Genomic DNA, 20,961 nt, shown 5'->3' with positions numbered 1-20,961 from the left:
AAGAAGGTAGATGGAGAGTATGGTCCCCCGGGAGAGTGTCTTGTCAATGCGCACTAGACTGGTCCCGAGTGCTCTTTGTTGGGTGATGCAAGTCAATAGATGAAGCGTACACATTTATGCATGGCAGATTCACAAACTGTGTCAATGTCTCTTGTAGCCAGTCCTCTACCCCTCAGTCTCTCCCTCCTTCATCCCAGTCCTTCCATCTCAAACACAGCGGTCAACCCAAACAGAAAGTGCACCGCAACTCCTTCCGACTCTCAAAGTGCTTTAAACTGTTCTGATTTTTTTTTCCCCTTACTGTGTGATATCCAGTATAAATATATAATATATATATAATGAAGATGCTTATATTATATTTGTGTGTATACGAGTAGTAAGGAGAGATCTGTTTGAACGGTGGCGTGGAGATTAATAATGATGCCTATTCATCGGACAGCATAGGGGAAGTATACCGGGATGAAAGGGCCATACCATTCGCCTTGCTGTGAATTAACACTTTCTTCTGATGACTCCGTGGAAGGGCCATGCCAAGCCAAGTGCACTAGACTCGTGCACCAAAGCTAGAATTGTTTGCCTCCCAGCTATTCAGAGAGATATGAACTATTTGACTGCTTTGCCCAATTCTGCATTGAGTTTGTTCACTTCAGACCAGCAGCAATTGAGGAATACAAAGTAAGCAATATTAGATATTAAAAAAAAACCTTTTGTCAGTCCTCAGACGTGATTCACAGTGCGTGCCGCTGAAAAGTATATTTGAAATATGATTTAATCATTTTGCGTGATATGATGTTATTGAGTTAGCGATGCTTGCTTGATCAATGATGATAAAAAGCCCCCTTTTCCCCTGACTGAAAAAAGAATTGAAAAGAGCAAAAGACACACAAACCAAAAAAATATATATCATTGCAAGCAACAAAATTTGCTCTTTACTGATGATATCTGCTATGTTAATAATTTTGTAACAGTTGGATACCCTGGTTTTGTGTCACTGAGCATCACAATTGGCAGTCTTTTAGTTATTGTTCCCTTGATAGTTCTTGCCTTATAAAACTGGCAAATGGGCTTATTTTTTTTATTACTATTAATGCTCATCGTTCAACTTAAAGAATTTTAGAGAGAAAAAAGGAACAGCAAAGGGATAATAAGAAGATGGCAAGCGCATGTCAATAGATCAATTTAAAGATGATTGCTTTGACTTGGTTGACTGAAGCTGCTATTACTTCCATCTGTTGCCAGACAACAATGGTGTGATTTAAGAGGCTGGGACTTTTGTTTTTGAGCGTGCAAAGAAGAGAGACTTTAAGAAAAGAGAGAGAAAGTTTGGAAGAAGGGAAAAAAAACAAGATAAAAGAAGGGGGAGAAAGAGGAGCCCCCTTTGACCTTAGCACATCTCCTGTGTATGCTGCCACATTTTTTCTCTATAAGTTATGAAACTTAAATTATTTTTTTGCACCCACCAGCATCTGGTATGCATCTGGGTCCCGCCAAATCTCAGCGAGGCCCCGAGATACCCATGATGCAGCATGTCTGTAACGCCAATCTCCCCCCTTCAACTCTCTCTCTCTCTCTCTCTCTCTCTTTTGTCTTTTATTTCATCCCCTTTTCTTTCTCTCCTTTCTTGTTTGTACCCACCCATACGGCTGGTCACGTTATCTTACGCCCTCTACCTGTATCAGGGCCCGGGCAGGGGGATTAAGGGGGTGTTTTCTGACAGCTAAGGTGACAACCCTGTTTTGCATCCGCCACATTTTTGGGGGAGATGACGAAGACGTGAACACAGCGGGCTGACAAATAATCTGGCCATCCCTATAGTCTTACACTCCATCTCCCCTTGCAGGGCATCTCCCCCCTTAACCCATCAAATGCTGGGGAAATTTGCTCGGGAAATGATCATTCTGTTATTAGATTGGCAACTCTGGAAGTTTACATCATTTCTTGTATTGGAGAATGATTGGATAGAACTGATAAAGTCATTTAATCTGCATTTTAAAAAATGAAGTATACGCAAAAACAATGCCAATTTGAAATGGAATTTTTCACTTTAAAAATCTGTTGCTAAATCACAGATCGGTTTACAGTTGTGATGATACAGATATTTTTGGTAGATTTGCAACTAAAATAAACAATGGCATATGAAAAACAAAAGGCTTATACGAAAGAGAAGTTTTTATGTTACCCTGTAAAACACAGTGGGTAGTATAGATCTTAACAAAAGACACTATAAATCCAGAAATTTTTTGCATGCATGAAACTGTTGCGAATTTGCCAGGAGCAAGACTTGCAAAAGGTTTTGTCTAAAATTTGAATGTTGAGAAAAAGGTCCTGGCATTCGAGAAAGTTTCATGCCGCGAATGTCTCTAGTTTCAGAGTAACAGCACCAAAGTAAGCTACAGCAGAGTGGTGTCTAGGACTTACAAAGTTCGCCCCCTCCTCTTCACCATGTCTCTGTCCTCATCCCAGCTCCATCCTCATCCTGGCTCCATCCTTATCCCAGCTCTGCATCCCAATTTGGAATCCACCAAAACTTACAAGCTTTCATTGCTCTTCTTTATCTTCTTCTTCTTCTTCTTCTGCTTCTTCTTCTTCTTCTTCTTCTTCTTCTTCTTCTTCTTCTTCTTCTTCTTCTTCTTCTTCTTCTTCTTCTTCTTCTTCTTCTTCTTCATCTTCTCCTTGCCGCGAATGTCTCTAGTTTCAGAGTAACAGCACCAAAGTAAGCTACAGCAGAGTGGTGTCTAGGACTTACAAAGTTCGCCCCCTCCTCTTCACCTTCTTCTTCTTCTTCTTCTTCTTCTTCTTCATCTTCTCCTTGCCGCGAATGTCTCTAGTTTCAGAGTAACAGCACCAAAGTAAGCTACAGCAGAGTGGTGTCTAGGACTTACAAAGTTCGCCCCCTCCTCTTCACCATGTCTCTGTCCTCATCCCAGCTCCATCCTCATCCTGGCTCCATCCTTATCCCAGCTCTGCATCCCAATTTGGAATCCACCAAAACTTACAAGCTTTCATTGCTCTTCTTTATCTTCTTCTTCTTCTTCTTCTTCCTTCTTCTTCTTCTTCTCCTTCTTCTTCTTCTTCTTCTTCTTCTCCTTCTTCTTCTTCTCCTTCTTCTTCTTTATACTCGCCCAGTGAGCTTGGTGTCTAGACTTAAGATGGTGCACCGGTTAATTATGTGATCAATTGATGCATATGGTAGCAGGGGAGGGAGTAGTCCGGGGAAGGGATGAAGTTCTTTTGTTTTCCTTCATCATGCATCCCTCTCAAGCTGATACAAAGAGTGGCGACAATCCCTGTATAGTCCAACCCACCCCCACACCACTTTTCATCATCATGCCACTTTAACACCATTTAAATCCAGACTTGCTCAAGTCAGAATAGATGTGAATACGAAATTTTGTATCATATGTCTATCTAGTATTATGTAACCACTTGAAACTACTGAATTATGCCCAGATATCATGTGTCCCAGTCTCATGATCACCCTTCCTTTCCAGGCGAGACACAAAAGCCAACTTCTGCATTCTCTTTGTCTGATGTTCAATTTCAAAGGAAAAAAAAAAAACAACAACAGCCTCACTCTGGTGTATAGGAAATGCACCACTCTAGGGTGACAATTTTCTTATACTTTTTTTTTTTAGTCTGTACATTTAGTGGGAATTGGTAATTCTTCGTAAAGAATTAGTTTCTTTCAAGTTAACAGTTAGGGTTATCACCTGCTTTAATTTTATCAGCCCTAATAGGGCACAGCCCAGGTATGATCTTTGGGTGTTTGTGTGTGTACCCTCCGTCTCTCACTCAGTGGATAATGGAGAGTGGTGTAGCTAAGGTTAGAGATGCGATATTGCTGGTCAAAACGTATTTCATAAGAGTCATCCTCTCGCAAACATTCTTGTCAACTGTATATTTCCAGCCAGGCCCTTCCCATCCTTAAGAGCAGCAGCAGCAGCAGCAGCATACTCTCTGGAGTAAGCCATACTACCTGTAACTGTATGCACTGCTGCTGGCTACCACAACTAAATATCTCACCTGAGGAGCTGGTATCGCTGTAGGTAGATGGTAGGGGTAACCAGAATCATTTTTCCACCCTACCATGCAGCCGATGGGGTCTCGGGGAACTGTAGGATGCAATCTGCAACCTTCCCCCTCCTCCTCCTTCTCCTCCTCCTCCTCCCCCTCTCTATGCTCAAGTATCATCACCTCATCTTTTTTGTTTTCTCCCCTCCTGACTGCCCCAAGTTAATATCATCTATACGCCGTCCTTACCTTTATCCCCCCCCCCCCCCCCCTCCTTCTCCCTCCCTTGGTCTCAGTTTTAAGGTGGGCAAAGCTGGTTAAGTTTCCTATCATCTGTGTAGGAGGTTGTTTTGAGCGGGGAGCACGGAAAAATGAGATGGAGAGGGGCAGGCCAAGAGGGGTGCTAGATTGGAGCCCTTTAGATAGAGGGGTGGAGGGGGGGGGGAGAAAGAGAGAGAATAGTAACTCTTGTCACGTTTCATGTTTTAAGGGCTCAATTCTCGATTAACTTTCTCTACACAAGAGATTTTCATCTAATGTTGAAGGGAAAAGGTTGAAAGTATGCAGCAGACACAATTGCACACTGTGTGGTCTAAGCAGGATATGCCGTAGATGCATTTACTGACAGAATGCATTTCAGCATTGAATGTGCAGGGGAAAAAAAAGAGAAGGAATATGTAAGTGAGCTCTGAAGATTAAAAATGAGTAGTGGCAAGTGAGATACATGATCGCAATGTAGGCTTTTGAAGTGATATGTGATTGTTAAAGGGGTAAATTCATGCAGAATGGAAAGCAAGTACTTTCATTGGCTCACGGAAGTTCACACCTTGCATGAACATCCTTAAGGATGTGTTGAAACCATTTCAATTACACTCTTGCGACACAAATCCAACATTTCTCCCACCAAGTAAACATGTCTACATTTGGTCTCCCTCATTTTTACCACACTATTGACTCTGACACATATTTTCTCCATATCCCTAGCACCAAGGAAAGGAGAAAAAAGGGGGTAGTAGTCTGCAAAATGGGGGAAAAGCAGCTGTGAGGAAAGCTGTAGCCAAACATTGACACAATCTAAATGGAAGAAGGAAAAGAGAGGGGGAAGGGGGAAAAAAACTCCCTTGTATATTTGTCACAGTTTCCAGTGTCCCAGAACATTCTGCCGGTGTGCCGTGATGCCAGGCAGGGCCTTTGTTGCCCGTTTCTCCTGAGCCGATCTGCCGAGGATTTGAACACAATCGTGTTTGGCCTCAAGTCCCCAGCGAGATGGCTGCCATCTGTAAACGGACGTCTCCTCCCAATATTGGTCAATGTCACGTTTTTCCCAAAAGCTGTGGAAAAAGAAAAGCCCCAAATAGCAAACAGAAGAACTCTTTTCTATTTCCTAATCCCTTGGGTATAAGGTCTTGTATCAACCCCCCCCCCCCTCCCTATCCATTGGTGGGTATGAAATCATAAACGAGGTTTACCATGTTCATGACAACCTGCCCCTCCCATTTGCCAAGCTCCTGCTCTGTGTGTGTGTGTGTGTGTGTGTGTGTGTGTGTGTGTGAATCGGTGTGTGTATTTTGTCTGTCCTTGTCTGTTTGTCTGTCTGCGTTCACTCCCATGGGGAAATGGAAGGGAAAAAACAAATGTTTGTTCCAAGATAATTTTCATGAGGTGTTTGTTCAAGTTCCAGATGAAATTTAGGTCAAATAACCAGTCGTGGGCCCACCCGGGAGAGTTAAAGAATGCTGATAAAAAGTCCAAATGGAAGAAATGAAGCAATGCAAGAAAGTAAATCATCTCATTGAGTGGTGTTGAATTGCTGTGTGATATTAAATCAACTTGAATGACAGACCTGGAGGTTTTTTTCTCTTTTCATTTCTCAAAAGTTTGTCATTTAAGATAAAAAGAGTTTGATGTTAATCCTCTGTAATACTTCCGTGAGAGAGTGAAGAACAGCAAAAAAAGTGAGGTAAATAAAATTACAAGATCTCGCAAAAACCGAAGTCTGTTCTTGTTTTAGCAAGGATGAATGTCATTTCATCATAATTCAAAGCATTGTGTAGTGGCACTGCTACATTTTCAGTAGAGTATGAACTGTATGATATCATGTTCAAGATCTTGTCCTCTATGGCAGGGAGTGTAGGACAGGCTTCTGTAAATCAAGACTGCTAGACTTGCCCTGAATCTCTCAATCTGCCAAACGAATGGGCCCTGAAATGAGTCTTGGGCTCTTTTGCTTACCACATGGTGGGCTTAACACACAGATTGATGTAGCTTTACTCAGATTGAGAGTTTCCAAGAAATTTGTCAACTTCTCAGACTCTCAGACATCATTATTCGTACATAATTCTGTCAGACCACGCCTCGTCTCGCCTCCTCCGATGAAGGCATTGATCACCGTCAATGTCGAGAGAAAAAGGAAAAGGAAAGTGAGGAAAACATAGCGATGCAGGCTGCTCCTTGTGGCACTTTGATCTCGAACCTCACAACAGAGGTTAGGAGAGTTATTTCCTCTCGATAGTTGCAGAGGATGAGTTAGGGGTTGTCCCGGTCGCCATGGCTGATCGAAGCCAATTCATCATTCCAATTAACCGTGGCTTAGTCTCCTCGCAAGGCCTCATGCATCGGCAGACCAGCAGACTGTTTGGGAGGCTTGGGGGAGGGGGTGGGGGGAGTGAAAAGTTCATGTTTTCAGAGGAAGAACAGATATGTCAAAAAGGCACAAAAAGCACTAACAAGGATGTCATCAGTATTAACAGAATCGTGACTGTTTTAGTAATCTACTACTGCTGACATGAGTATGGTTTTACCTGAGCCAAACCGAACTGTTGCATGCAGGAATGATGGCGTGCCAACTGTGGTGAAGCCAAATTATGTGGGAGCCTGGAGTGCAAGACTAGCCAGCTCAGTAAATACTGTGGGCTACCCTCATTATGACATCTCATGGGACTCAATGAGACAAGATACTGATTAATTGATCCAGTCATCCCCCGGCTTTCAGTATCATTGCTAGTCTGGACTTGTCATTATTTGTCAGCCTTCTTTCCGACTATGGATAATAAATTTAGATAACATGGGGGGGGGGGTCCTTTGTTTTTCATTTGTGTATTTTTTTCCCTTTCCTTTTCAGTACATTTATAGGTTATATGATCTGACCCACTTATGAGTTAGTAGACCACATATAGGCTGTGGACTTCTCCCTACTATCTGGAAATACAGACAGGAAGGCACTAAGGGGAATATTGATGAGAATGGTATCATATTTGATACGAATTTTGTGATGAATCTGTTTTGCACATGGCTGACAGGAAACATGCATAACAGGCAGGATAGCAGGACCTCCACGGTTCAAACATGGTCATGACCTACAATTTCTTTCTGTCTTTCCTCTTTCAGTCATCCACTATGGCACATTTGTCAGGGTGTGAATGCAAAGGAGTTTCAATGAAAAGATTAGCATGTTCGGGAAGAATAGGGCTATATGGCCCCTGAATGATCCCCCCCAAAAAGAAAATAATAATAATGATAAGGAGAGAGGTTAAAGGGTGTGTACAGTTCTGGTCGAGGTGAGGATTTAGCTTTTAACGTTTTGCGAGATATTCAGAAACCACTCTATGAGATGTCACAGAGCGTGCAATTCTAAGGGGCATCAAAAGTTTATTTGATGAAAATCGGTTTTGAAATGGCTGAGATATCCAAAAACAAGGTGAAACAAAGAGATTCTTATAAAAGGCGTGGCCTGTCGCCTTTTATCATTATCACTTTTTGGGATATCTCATCCATTTGAAAACCAATTTTCATCAAATAAACGGTGAATCCTTCTTAAAATTACATGCTCTTTCATACTTCATAAGAGGTTTCTCATTATCTCACTTAGGAATGTTCAAAACATGAATCCCCACCTCAACCAGTGCTGTACAGTCCCCTATAAAGTGATATAGGATGGGTATCAAGACTGAAACCAAGTTTGTTTCTCCCAGAGACGTCCCCAGACAGACTGTCATTGCCACAATTTTCCGTTCTGCCAGTCGATCGGAAAGGGGGTAGATGTGACGGGTCTACTGGAGCACTGGCTGGATCAGAGCGGCAGTCTCTGCCCCATCAGGAGGAGCCCACCGGAGATAAGGGGGAAACCTTGGGGCTGATGCAGAGGTTCCAATTGTTACCCTTGTTGTTTGTCATCAGGGGTGTTGCCGTACAGAGGCCCTGGTTCCTGTTGCTTTTAATTTGCCGTCGTCACGCCATGGCAGCCCTCACTTCCTGACCCGTTGCGTACCTACCATGCGCGGTCCCTGTCTGCGGGGCAGGTCCCGTTTTAATCTCCAACCTCCATGAATAATATTTTGCTATAGCGTGCTTCTAGAACGGTGGTCTGGGCTTCCCGGGGCAAGGTGTGGTGACTAATGGAATTGTGAGTGACGTTTTTCAGGTGGTGGAGGTTGGGGGGGGGGGGGCATTTTGTGGTGAAAACTAACCTTCCTGTATTCTCATTCTCACTCTCTCTTTTTCTCCTCCCACTCCTAATAAGTTAGTTTTCTCAACAGTTTGCCAGTCCATTTTTTGACCCCATATTGCCGTGGAAAGTATTCTTTATGGATTCCAAGGTCAGGGTGGCTCCCTTCCTCCAGCGGCTACTACGAGTGTTGGGATGGTGTCAAACTGATTTCTCGGAGTGGTTGAAGGCTACGGGATGATTAGATTGGGGATTGTGTTACACGTCTGTATCTGCCTCTCTGTACGAAGTGTTGCAATGTCGCACGGTACGCAATGCCGGGGGAAAATGGCGTGTGGAGGCTCTCTGTCTCATCAACAGCAGACGTTAACATAAGAGATGCTTACAGAAAGAGCCCATTTTCGGGTGTACAAAACGTGAATACAAATCCACGAAAATGCCCACAATCTATCAAGTGATGGTTGTATGTGGATGTGTGCTGTATTGGCATGAACAAGTGCCCTGTAAACAGCGCATACATCCATAGGGCATTCCCACAGAATACTGTAAAGTCTCTCGCTTGCTTCAGGTTGTTCTACGTAATTGGCGTATCACATACAACGCACATTTGTAATCCACACCATACACCGTAATGGAACAACACTCCTCATGGGCATGATTAGCAAGTCTCTATGTTGCAGCTAAAACTGGGACGGGGAAAATTTTACTGGAAGAGTTCAAGAGGAGTGAAGAATGCGCAAGATAAGTTTGAGTGGCAGTACGAGAAAGATGAGGCTCGATTTGAGGTCTGCTCTTTCAACCATTAATCGTGGTAAGAACATTAGGAGTTGTGTGGGCATATGCATCTGTACGTGCAGCAACAACGCACATGTTCATGCGTGCGCTGATGCTCGATGCACGGAGACCAGGGAGATGCCGAACATCCAGATGAGAACAAACTGCTTTAATGGTGACATATGGGCCCTGTAAAAAACCTGGGCATCATTAGTGGGGAGTATGACAGAGAGATGCAAAAGGGAGTATGAGAAGGAGAGGAGGTGGAGATAGAGGGAGATACAAAGGAAGAGTAAGAACTGGATGGAATGTTCACAGATAGGCAGTAGAGAGGAATATTACAGATAAAGGGAAAGAACATATCATAAGGGGGTGTAAAGCAGTGGGCACTGAAAGGTAAGGATGGAATCTCAAGCAATATGCATTTGTAGGTGCTTTAGGGGGGAAAAAAACAGAAGAAGAAAGGATGGGGAGTGAGGGAGAGAGGTGTAGACGAAGACGGGAATTGGAAAAGGAGGGAATACGGAGAGCAACAATGCATCAAGCAAAGATGTGTTCAGTCAAGTGTAAAAATGTGTCCTGGGGGCATGTGTGGATGCTACGCCTTGCACAAGCATTCAGGGGAGGGATAGAGGCAAGCAAAGGCAGGCGAGAGCATTGCGGCTTCCAGGAGGTGCTAGCCAGCTCCATAATGGATCTCGTCCCTCAATCTATATCATGTCAAATCTGATTAAATATGCATCTATATTCCTGCGTGTGTTTGTTTGTCACTAGGCTTCTTTACGTGTACATGTGTGTGTTTGTGTGTGTGTGTGTGTGCGGGAGTGTGTCTGGCTGTGTTTGTGTGGGTTGCAACAAAGACTTGCAGGGTCTTAGAAAATTGTAAGCTGCTTTTTGTCTGCCTTACACATCCCCTGGACTCCGGAGCCTTCTACAAAGAAGCCATCTCGTATATTGCTGGTGCTGTTGGGTACTGTGCTGACTGATTCTAGAGATGTTGTGAAACAGGTTGTGAAAGTTGGGCGATAATAACACGGGAACGTCGTCGTAAGGTTTCCCCCCATCCTTTCCTCTTCAAATGAAAAGTTGAAAACATCTGAGAGAATCTGCTGTGTGAAAGATGTTGAATGGCAGATGGGAATACTGAGCATCACAAGAATCGCACCCACCTCTCTCAACTCACCCGGCCTTTTGTATGTTCCCACGGGGTCAGAATGATTGGTAGGAGAAAAATCAAGCTACAGAAAAATAAAGTGAAGTCCGTGGCTTGTCATTTACTACTTTTAGTTGTCTTCTAGGGCTATTTTCATGCAAATTGCACAGTGGTCGTTACTCAAGGAGTCGCAATATGCACTACTGTGAGTCACGCAGCCATTACGTCGTTAGAAATGCCGTGCCATCCGGGCAGGCAGGGTGCGAGAGAGAGAGGGAGAGATGGAGAGACACGGGGAGGGGGGAATTTAGCAAAGATTGGGTGCGTGAGAGACAGAGAAATGGATACAAAATGGGCTATAGATTGCACCCTGCACTCACAACATACATTATTGATGGGCAGTCAGTATAGGCTGGCCACCAAAAGTGGTACACTGTAACTCTCCCTTTCCCCGCTCGTCTCTTTCCCCATCTCCCGCTCTCTCTCTCTCTCCATCGTTACTTCCCTTCTCCCTTGCCATTTTTTTTCTTTTCCCTCTCCCTTCCTGGCAGCGGTCTGAGATTGCGGAAACTGGGCAGTACGCGAGAGAGTACGCGAGAGAGAGCGATGAAACGACGGAGACAAGGAGTGGGAGATGATGAAGGTGTGAAATGACATTTCAGATGTTAATTAATGATTTCATGTTTGTCACTCTTACCACATCTCTGTAGATTTTGGTGAGGGAGGTTGCTGCGGCGAGATGATGTTGCCTCATTTTTTCCCCCTTTCTCCTCCTCCTCCCCCGTGCCCTGTTTGCGATGTTGATTTGCCTGGCAACTGCGTTTGAGACGTTCTTCCTCACCTCCTTGACAACCTGTGAGAATTACCAAACGATGATGGAACACAAAGAATTTGGGGATTTGTTTTTTTTTTTTTTGGTGTGTGTGTCTGTGTGTGGTTGTCACCATCTTTATTGCTTTTCTCATCCTTTGTCCAGTGCACATGGCACTTGTGACAAGCAAAGCGTAAGAATGATGGATAAGGTTGTCAAGTGAAGGATTCCATGGGGATCTACAGAAGGAGCTACCCTGTGAAAATCAGTAAAAAAAAAAAAGGTTTCTCTCGAAGAACATCCTAATTGCTCTTACATTGATTGGATGGCTGGAGGGCTTCCTTTTGTTTGTTTGTTTGTTTGTTTGTGTGTTTGTTTGGCTTGGTTATGAACTTCAGAGCTCCTGTACTCCCTCCTGCAGAAGTTTGCTGGATATCAAAGGCAGCATTTTGTTGTTGTTTTCTAAATTCTGCGGATTACTTTCTGCAAACTCATTACATCAAGCACTTGTGGTGTGTAGGAGCAGGTTTCACTTGTAATTGGAGATGCACTTTCTCTTTCCTCCCTCAAATCAGAGCTGTATGCCAAAGTTGTTAAAAGTTTATGAAGTGTCACCGATCCTTGCCACTTCAGTAGTTACATGTAATGACTTTCAAATCTTACCATCTCAACCTTCCTGCCGGGGACAGAAATATTTCTCAAGAGTTTCTTTCTAGCTCTTATTTCTGATAGAGATGTGAATGACTTTCTGTTTAGTGAACAGCACCTTTGGATGAAGACAGATATACATATCATGGCTGGCCGTAACAGTCATTTGAAGTGATATTCAACCCTTTGTCAGACTTTCTTCAGTTTGCAGTGGCTTTCTTCTGCGGCTAGATTCTGCATTCATCTGGCCAGAATGGGAATGGTCTTTGCTTGAGGGTGTAGTAGGATACTAATTGCACCAGCCCTGACCCCAATTTTTGTCAAACCGACCTACACCCCCCCCCCCCCACATACACACACACACACACACACACACACACACAAACCTGAGCATGTCAACATCTGATAAAAGAACATAACTTGCAGACTTCACGGGCGACATGTGTTTTGGAAAGGGCCCTGGCAGGCGTAATTGAAGTTGATGTTTGACCACCCTGGGTGGTGCACTGTGGAGCAACTGCCATTCATTACTTTGGGCTGTATATCATCTCAAATGCTACCTTATGTTTTTGCGTGCCATTCCCAAGTTGATTAACCGTGTTACAGTCAAAAACAAAAATTTCTGCATGCTACAATAGTGACATTTTAAGACTGGTCCCGTGAGAGTTAAAGAGGGGACAAGTTTCAAGCTGTGGATTGCATAGATATTCTCTTTGTAAGTATAGTTGTCTGTAACAAGTAACAGCGATGCTCACAGTACCATAATTTTGTTTCCATTTTTTTCCCTTTTTTTTTTTTTGGTGGAACTACCATTGATCATCTGTTTTTAGTGTTTCTATTAAGGGAATTGGAGAAATGCTATGGAGATGTTTGCGAAAAAAAACAAATTTAAAGCTGTAATCACTGAATATTTTTTTTGAATTGTAGTTAGCTGCTCAAAGTCTCTTTCTGACATTCTAAAGAATTTACAAGTTCTGAACTTGCCCACAAAAAATGATCGATTAAAACTTTGTTTATATTTACGCATGCAACAACATGTTCTGTTTGCTAGCTGTTTGGAAAATCACATTGAACAGAGTCAAATAAACATCTGTTCATAAAATAATGCATCCTTCATACTCCGTCACTTTGTTTAATTTATATTTTAGTGAGATTGTGTCCCCAAACGAGGGCACGAAGTTTGTGAGCTGTGGTAAAGGGATGTTATTTTCATTTGTATGAGAAACACTTGAATGGAATGTACCATAAATCTTAACAATATTCTGTAAGTGAGTAAGTAAAGTTAATTTGAGCTTTCACTGTTAAGATCCAGTGTTCAGCAAAAGTTTCACAAAAGCTTGACAAGTTTCTAGGTATGCTTACTTGTCTTCTAGGTAGGGGGACACGTACCATGGTAGGCTTAAGCATAGTGCTAAGGTTCTTTTGACAAACTTTGAGGGGAATAACCCAGGCTGTATTCGCTCAGCAAATCGCATACATCTCTGAGTCTTTTGGGCGCAGAAAAGTTGCCCCCTGCCTGTTGCAATTTCCTGCCCTGTGCCCCACGGAAACAACTAATATGGAGATTCCCAGATTGATAAAATGATGAACTAACATCGATAGCATCTCGTCTCCGAGCGTCAGCTAATGTATTTGCCTCATGGACGGCCTTTTAGACCCCCCTAGTTTCCACCATCATTTGCCCATTTCCATATTTCATTTTGCCTCTTCTACATCTCATTCTCTGGCGATGAAAATGTGCCCTGTGCTTTCTCTCTACACCCCCCCCCCCCACCCCCCCCCCACCCACCATCGCCATTCCCCTCAGTTTCGGGCTCTGCCTTCTTCCTCCGATTCAACCCAGAAAAATACATATTATTTTTTATCGGTCCAATCTTGCTCTTGTCTGTGTACAATGCATATAGTCGTCAGCAAGCTACCCTCATTCCTGGTTCTGTTTGGACAAAATTCAACCATCTCTTCGTTTTTCTCCTCTCCCCCCCTCCCTCTGGTACCCAACAAACAAGTTATGCGTGTTAATGATAAGAACACTTACCCTACATTTCTCAAGGGGTAATTTTTCTCTTATCTGTAATTGTTGCTGAAGTGAGAGGAGGGAAGACCTAAAGAGGGGAGATATGAGGGGAAAGGGGGGCAGACTGAATACTGAGTGGAAGAAAGTACAAGTGACGTTTGTACACTTTGCCGTACCCTCAAGACTTCGGGAATTAATAGGGGGAAAAAGTCCTTTATTTAGAAATGTCAAAATTGTTGTGATGTGAAATCAAATGATAGAATACAAGTTTTGCACACCCTCCAGCATGGTTTATTTGAGGTATTTTTTTGTTGTTTTTTTTCTTTGCATGTTGCCGATGTGGAGATTGGTGCAAAAGGGTTGAGAGCATGTCCCGTGGAAAGCTGCATGTAGCATTCATAGTGTCTCTTTTGCAAACACCCTCTGCATGTTGCTGATGTGCAGATTGGTGGAAAGAAAGGATTTGAAGTTTGTCATGGGGAACGCTGCATGTATTGCCTATGGTAGCATCTCTTTTCCAGGACTTGTGGATACTGGCGAGTCTATCTGGTCAGTGCTTGTTGTAACACTTGTATACTTCTCAACAAATGCTCTAACACACACACACCCACACACACACACACATACACACATATGCACTATCTTTCTTTCGCTCATCTGCCTTCTCACGCATACATACATACGACGACACTCACTCACGCACATAATACATGCAAACAAATCAAATGTACACACCTTTCTCAAGGTACACCGTACGTACTAAATGACACGATACCGATGGTTTCTACTGGGAACGTACCTACTACTATACGTTCATATCTTCACGAGATAGCAAGATGTCCGACATCTCCCAATGGGAATTCCATGGGCATATTTCCCATGCCAAATGTCAGGTTGTGATCGCAAGGGGCTTTGTTGGCATTTTCTGGCTAATCTTAGCCAGATAAACGGGGGGCATATGAATACCTAGACATGATTTTAAGAATACATACTGAATGTAATCTACAGTGATGATGCGCGATATGAATCAACACTGGCCTAAATTTCTATTCTATGCACAATACATGATGGAACCATTTCCATTTTCTCTTCTTTGTAATCAGGACCATATTATATATCATCTACAAATTGGTGATGTGCACACTCCATCTTGACAATTGCTTGTACAGATGTTTCTCATTTCATTCACTGATAATTTTTTGAAAATTTAAGATAAAAAGAAAATGCACATGTTTTAAATTTGTATGAAAGTGAAATATATGTGGATATGGTTGGTTCAGTGTACCATGTCATACTTGTTTCAATGAAGCTTGGATTTGTCATCAAATTTACAACACTAATGGAATTTTAACTACAATATCCCAATTCTCACCTCTTCTTAAACTGTTGGCCATGTATTACTTTAACCTACCAGAGCCACGATTTCTCTGTGACTTACTTTTACTCGTTGGAAAAGAAAAATGGGAGAAAGCTTTCTTTCTTCTCTGCTTTAAAGGGTGAAATGTAATTTTCTCATAAAGCGTAGCCTAACCTTGGCTGGAGTGTTTTGATTTGACTGTGTGATGGGAGTTTTGAATTTTAAAGAGGCTTTGTCATCGACACCCCATTCGTTTAAATGTGCTTATTTGTAAAGTCAATTTATAGACCTTGATGTCTGCATAGTTATGTAACAGTATATTGGAAGAGAGTCATAATACATCGATCGAGCGCAATTATAACACTGCTGGGCTGGCCTCTGCAACGCCCAGTGCATCTTTAGAGCTTCAATTGACTTTTGTGTCACAGCATGTTCGGATAGAATCGATACTCTTTCATTTATCCCGCAAATTATTCCGCACATTGTACATTAGTGATTTGAGAACCATTCAAGGACATGATCATTTTTTTTTTCTATTTTTTTCTTTACCTTGCAGTGGAAAACCTTTATCCACTTAAGTAGTACAGTAGACCAATTACAAAGAGCAGGTCGTTTGGATGATTTTTTTTTTTCTTTGTCCAGCCTGATATTACATAACCCTGACCAAACAACCTGATAGCTTTTGAGGCAAATCAATGGGTCTTCCCAGCCGCTTTGGGTCATTATTGATGTACGCTTGAGAATAAATGAGTGAGTTGGAGGTGAAAGAGGGGATATTTATACAATCTATTTTGGGTGGTAGGGGTGATGTGGAGGGTTGTCTGAGGACATATAAAAACATTTAGATACAGTGTTTTTTGCATGCCCCTGGGAGTGTGCCCGTCCACACACAATAAAGGAAATTACCACCGACTTCTTGTTTGTGTAGGCGGCATTTAAATTAGCTTTGTTTTTTCGAGGACGTAAGCAAGGCTACAGCCAGACAAAAAAATAAGTAAGCTTAGCGGGATGCATACCTACAAGTCTCTGAAGATACCCTTTATGGAACAGGACTCCAGACATGAACTGTTTAAAGACCTGTTAGTAGAAAAAATAGAGTTTTCATGATTTTGCATATATATGATCAGAATTTATGAAGTTCTGGAGTATGCATGAATTTTTTCCCCCTTCTTCTTGCATACATTCTTTCCAAAACTGTCTGGTAATAGAATAAGTCATTCTAATCTCACCACAAATATATACATGATTCAGTGATTCCTCAGGATGGCCTTGCATAACAATGCAAAAGGTATCGTTTGAAAGTGTTCCACCCAAAATCCAGCCATGGACATTATTGCAAGTCATTATTTGTCCTAACATTACTTCTTGCATATGATCGCTATTATAGATGGAAATTTCAGGAGTGATTCATTTGTCGATAAAAGTTACATCTCTGCAGAATGTTTCATGGAATATTCATGACATCACGAGAAACAAGGACAACATTGTGATATTGTTCAGAGAAAATCGTGAAAAGTCATGATTTCTTTGAGGAATGTTGCCAGCAGACATTCTTTTGTGTGTGTGTGTGTGTGTGTGTGTGTGTGTGTGTGTGTGTGTGTGTGTGTGTGGCTTGTCTGTGGTTAATCATTGGAGTTCTGACAAATGGCAACAAGGGACCAATAGAATTGCTTGTCGGGACAAATGCTGTCCCCGGCCACTACCCCTTTGAGATGTCCAAGCCATTTCATTTTGCCGACACTGACCAGATAATTGAGAGCAAGTCTCTGTTGTATAGACATCATCATGCGTAGGACTTTTGTTAATCCTATATTTCTTTTCTTTTCTTTTTGTAGGGGGGCATAGATGGATGATATTGATGTCATGCTTGAGATATTTCCGATTTATACTTGATTTCCATGTAATTCCCAAACTTGGTTCCTGAGCCATTGCCAACACTTTCCCGCTGATGCATCTTGCATACAAAGTGTTTGAAAAAAACATATGCGTGTTTCCCTGCCAAGTCTTGCTAGCGATTCCTTTCAGATTTTGCCCTCCCCACCCCCCCCCCCAACTTCAACTTGGAGCACAATTACATACCAGACTAACGTAGCCCTCGTGTTCGAGCATGAAATCCAGACAGAAGCTGGTTCACACATCTTCAATGTAAACCAGTATTTTGAGTGGCCTGTCTTGGTAATATAGGAAGGTGTGCCCTGTGAAATGTAGGCCTATAGATACTAATTTTAATCACCTGGTGTCATATTATTACAAAGCAGAGGGATTTGTTGAAAGTGCTTGTTATTTTGTAAGAAATCGAGTCGTCTAATAGATGAAAATGTCAGAGCCCCCCCCCCCCCAAAAAAAAATGAATTATCAAGTACTATTAAGAATACTGGGAAAGTATCAAGCCTTCGTAGAACCATCTTTATTTCAGGAAATGGACAAAATGAAATGAAATGGGAAATTTAAAAAAAAATGCACTCAGTGTTGACAACTTTGACAAGCTCTTGAAGAAGGGTGGGGATCAGAGAGGTACCGGTTCCAATTTAACGCATTTAAAAAGCCGCTGCACTTTTGAGCCTGCAATTGTGATTGTTGTTTGGACAGCCCGCTTTTCTCCGTGCATTGCAACTTGGAATAAAAGTATGTTTTTCTAAACAACAATAACAAGTCATTGTATTATAGTTTTTAATTCCCTCCATAGATATGCAGACCTTCTTTTTCCCCTCCCTTCATATCCCCTACTCATTGAAAGGGGTAGAAATCCACGCCTGCTCTTAAGCCGTAAATGCCCCATAGCATTTCAGAACTATTGTACCCTCCCCCTTCTCTTTCTTTATTTCCTTGCGCTCTGCTTTTCCCCCTTCTCTTTCTATTTCTCCCTCAAATTCAGGACAGCCTTTTTTTGTGTACACCATCAGTAAAGCTTTTTTGAGAATGAACACGGCACTGAAGGCTTGCTATTAGGTTTGTTCTTGCTTCTTTCTTTCTTTCCTTCTGTCCTTCCTTCTCCCTCCCCTTCATATTCTTCCTCTTGGAGGGTGGGGGTCTGTTGAGGGCCGCTATGTTATGATAAGTAACTAGCTGCAAAGAAGTTGCCTTCAGCCTCATAATCGCTGCATTTTGATTGCATGCCACTACACTATAATGGAATTGGGACCTAGATACCTTTGTTGGATGAAGGTTACACACAAACAGACTCTCCGCCGAAAATGTATACTATTTCCTTTCAGGTAGAGGATTTTTGGTGCCTGTTATTTTTTGGTTTGAATGAGAGGAGCAATGCTGCCTCTAGTAAGGTAGAAAAGAGTTGGATTTTAATTCTTTTTTCTCTCTTTTTTTTTTTTGGCCTTACACAGGATTTTTGTGCTTGAGAATGGATAAAAGATGCTTGTCTTTTGGCTACTAAGACGAGGATAGGTAAACTCTGGGATTTTCTTTGTTATTACTTGCTGTTGTCACGTAAACAAGTATTTCTTGTCTCGTCCTCGGCTTTTGCCAAGATGGAAGATGGCAACCAATTAACTTAGCATGGAGCAAGAAATGTATAACCTTACGAAAAGTTCTGTCTTGTGTCATCTTGTCCAAGGGATTTTTATTTTTGTTTTCGTTTTCCATATACTTTACTTTTAGAAAAACAAGAAGAAGCAGAAGAAATCATTGGGTGTATGTTTATATTCTCCGAATATGCCCAAGGTGTGTAAGCCCTGGGAGGGAGATATTCTGGGTGTTCGTGGTACCGGGGTGCATGGGATCAGCAGGGGGTGCTACAATGCCTACAATTAGGCTGCTTCCAACCGAGCGAGCTGCCATCTTTGATTCCCGTAGCAGTCAGCCCTACTGTTCTCCACGTCGATTTTCGTGGCAACCTCCCGACCGAACATTCCCCCACATCACCTACTGGTGTGCACCCCACCCCAGTCCCCTACTCCGCCCCCTTGCCCCTCCCTGCAGACCAAGCCTTTGCTATGGGTGGAAGAGGCTCAGCTTGCGCATTTGCATGATCAAACAGTGGCAAAACATCGATACCTCATGAGGAATTAGGCACAATGTTGCTTTCAAGCAAGGGATCTATCAAGATGAATTTATGTTCTCTTGCAAGCGCGCCTTTCTGCGATACACTTGCCAACAAAAGTGCCGTGACTTCGGCTACTAGAAAAAGAGAGAGATTGGGAGAGAGAGAGAGGAATAGAATGCAAATACAGGCTTGTGTGTGTGTGAGGGCTGCAAGTGTAGCATTCTAGCAGTGTGACTGTGCCTGCTCTCTGAACCAGCAGTCAAAGAAAAGCAAGAAAGCAGCGCGCAGTTCACTCGCCTGGGAAGAAAGAGCCTGCATTTATTCAGCCATCCATGTGTAAAATGGGCTCCCTTTTGTTGCAGTTTTGACACAGTAGGCCGTATCAACAAAGTTCCCCCCTTGCATTTCACTGGTAGATCCAGCCTCACCAGCGCTTGGCACATAAAAAGAGAGAGAAAAAAGAGTGCTCAGCTCCTGTTTCACACCTCTGTTCCACATCACCCCCTGTTCCCAAAATACGGCCTGAATCAGAACCATTTTTGCGGGCAAAGGGATGTTTTTCTTAGCCGGTTTTTGTGCGCCTGATTTTACAAGGGATGGGGAGAGAGAAAGGCTGTGTTTGAAGCACGCCAGTTTGATCGGGCTATTCAAAGTGTGCGCGAGTCTCTGACTGCTGGGAACCAAGCAATCACGGAAAACATTCAGACTTGCGAATACTTGTTACCCCTTCACTACCCCTCCTCCCCCCCCCTTTTCTCTCACCCTCTCTTTGCCACCCTCATGTTTTCATTTGCCAAGTGCTACTTCAAAGACACCTTAGACTGGAAGCTGTAATTTTACCACCGCGTTTGATTGGCCTTTCGACCTGATTGTGCTTTGCAATTAGGTGCCAAAGTCTAGAATAGCCGGCTTCTCATTCCGGGAGTCCCTCTGAAACGGGCATAATGAGGGATATTTGTTCAGGTGAAGCGTCTTGCATGTGCTGTCTGCATGCTGTTGTTTTTATGCGTTTTATGTTTTTCTGCTGTGTAGTATTCCAGTGGGATCTGTGTAGCCACACTCTTCCATTCTCAGCAACAGGAAATATTGATACTGACTGACGAGGAAATGAAAAATAAGAAGAGCAGGCATAACGATATCCCATTACCATCTGGGCGGTCTTACAGGGTTATGAAGATGTCTTCAGGAATGAACTTTTAAGATTCCAAGCATGTCTCTACTATGACAGTATAAAGGGATAAGTTAGCTTGTTGCATCAGTTTAGTCCGTGTGTGCAAGGATATCACTGACCTCAATCATCATTAATGCCTTTGATACCAGAGTAGCAATATGTGGCACCATACACAAAGAAGAAGCCTGAGGCTACTTATTTATAGCAGAATATTTGCAGGTGTCAAGTGTGTGAATTGAATTATTATCAAATGAAAGTGTTATTTTTTTTCTTTTTTACTGTGCTACCCCGTTTGAAAAGTACTCCATCTTTTTCAAGAAACTGACATGGTCATGAATGTTCAAGTTTAGCAATGTGAAACTCCCATATTGTATAGGCTATATACATAATGTATTTGTGTTGGGTTATAAAGTCAGTTGTGTGTTATCAATTTCTTTCAGGGTTGAAGGTTTATTGTTTGGGTTTAGAATTGTTTAGGACATGGAGTAGAAAAAAGAGTTGTCGGTATAGTTCAGGGTGTGTGTAATAGACATGCTTCTGGTCTGATATGTTCAGGAAAGTGGGGGCTACCTCAATAA

The 20,961-nt window shown here is 42.5% G+C and overlaps 1 protein-coding gene across 1 annotated transcript in view; it reads left to right on the top strand.

Annotated features, from left to right (window-relative positions):
- LOC139723872 (vitamin D3 receptor B-like) overlaps window positions 1–20,961 on the top strand; it is an 88,517-nt gene that overhangs the window by 30,952 nt on the left and 36,604 nt on the right. The gene's annotated exons all lie outside the window — the stretch shown is intronic.

The sequence above is a fragment of the Diadema antillarum genome, unplaced genomic scaffold, assembly GCF_040938485.1.
Source record: "Diadema antillarum isolate AM-2024a unplaced genomic scaffold, OU_Dant_1.0 scf00000201, whole genome shotgun sequence".
In the NCBI taxonomy this organism is placed as follows: domain Eukaryota; kingdom Metazoa; phylum Echinodermata; class Echinoidea; order Diadematoida; family Diadematidae; genus Diadema; species Diadema antillarum.
This window is presented reverse-complemented; position numbering and strand designations above follow the sequence as displayed.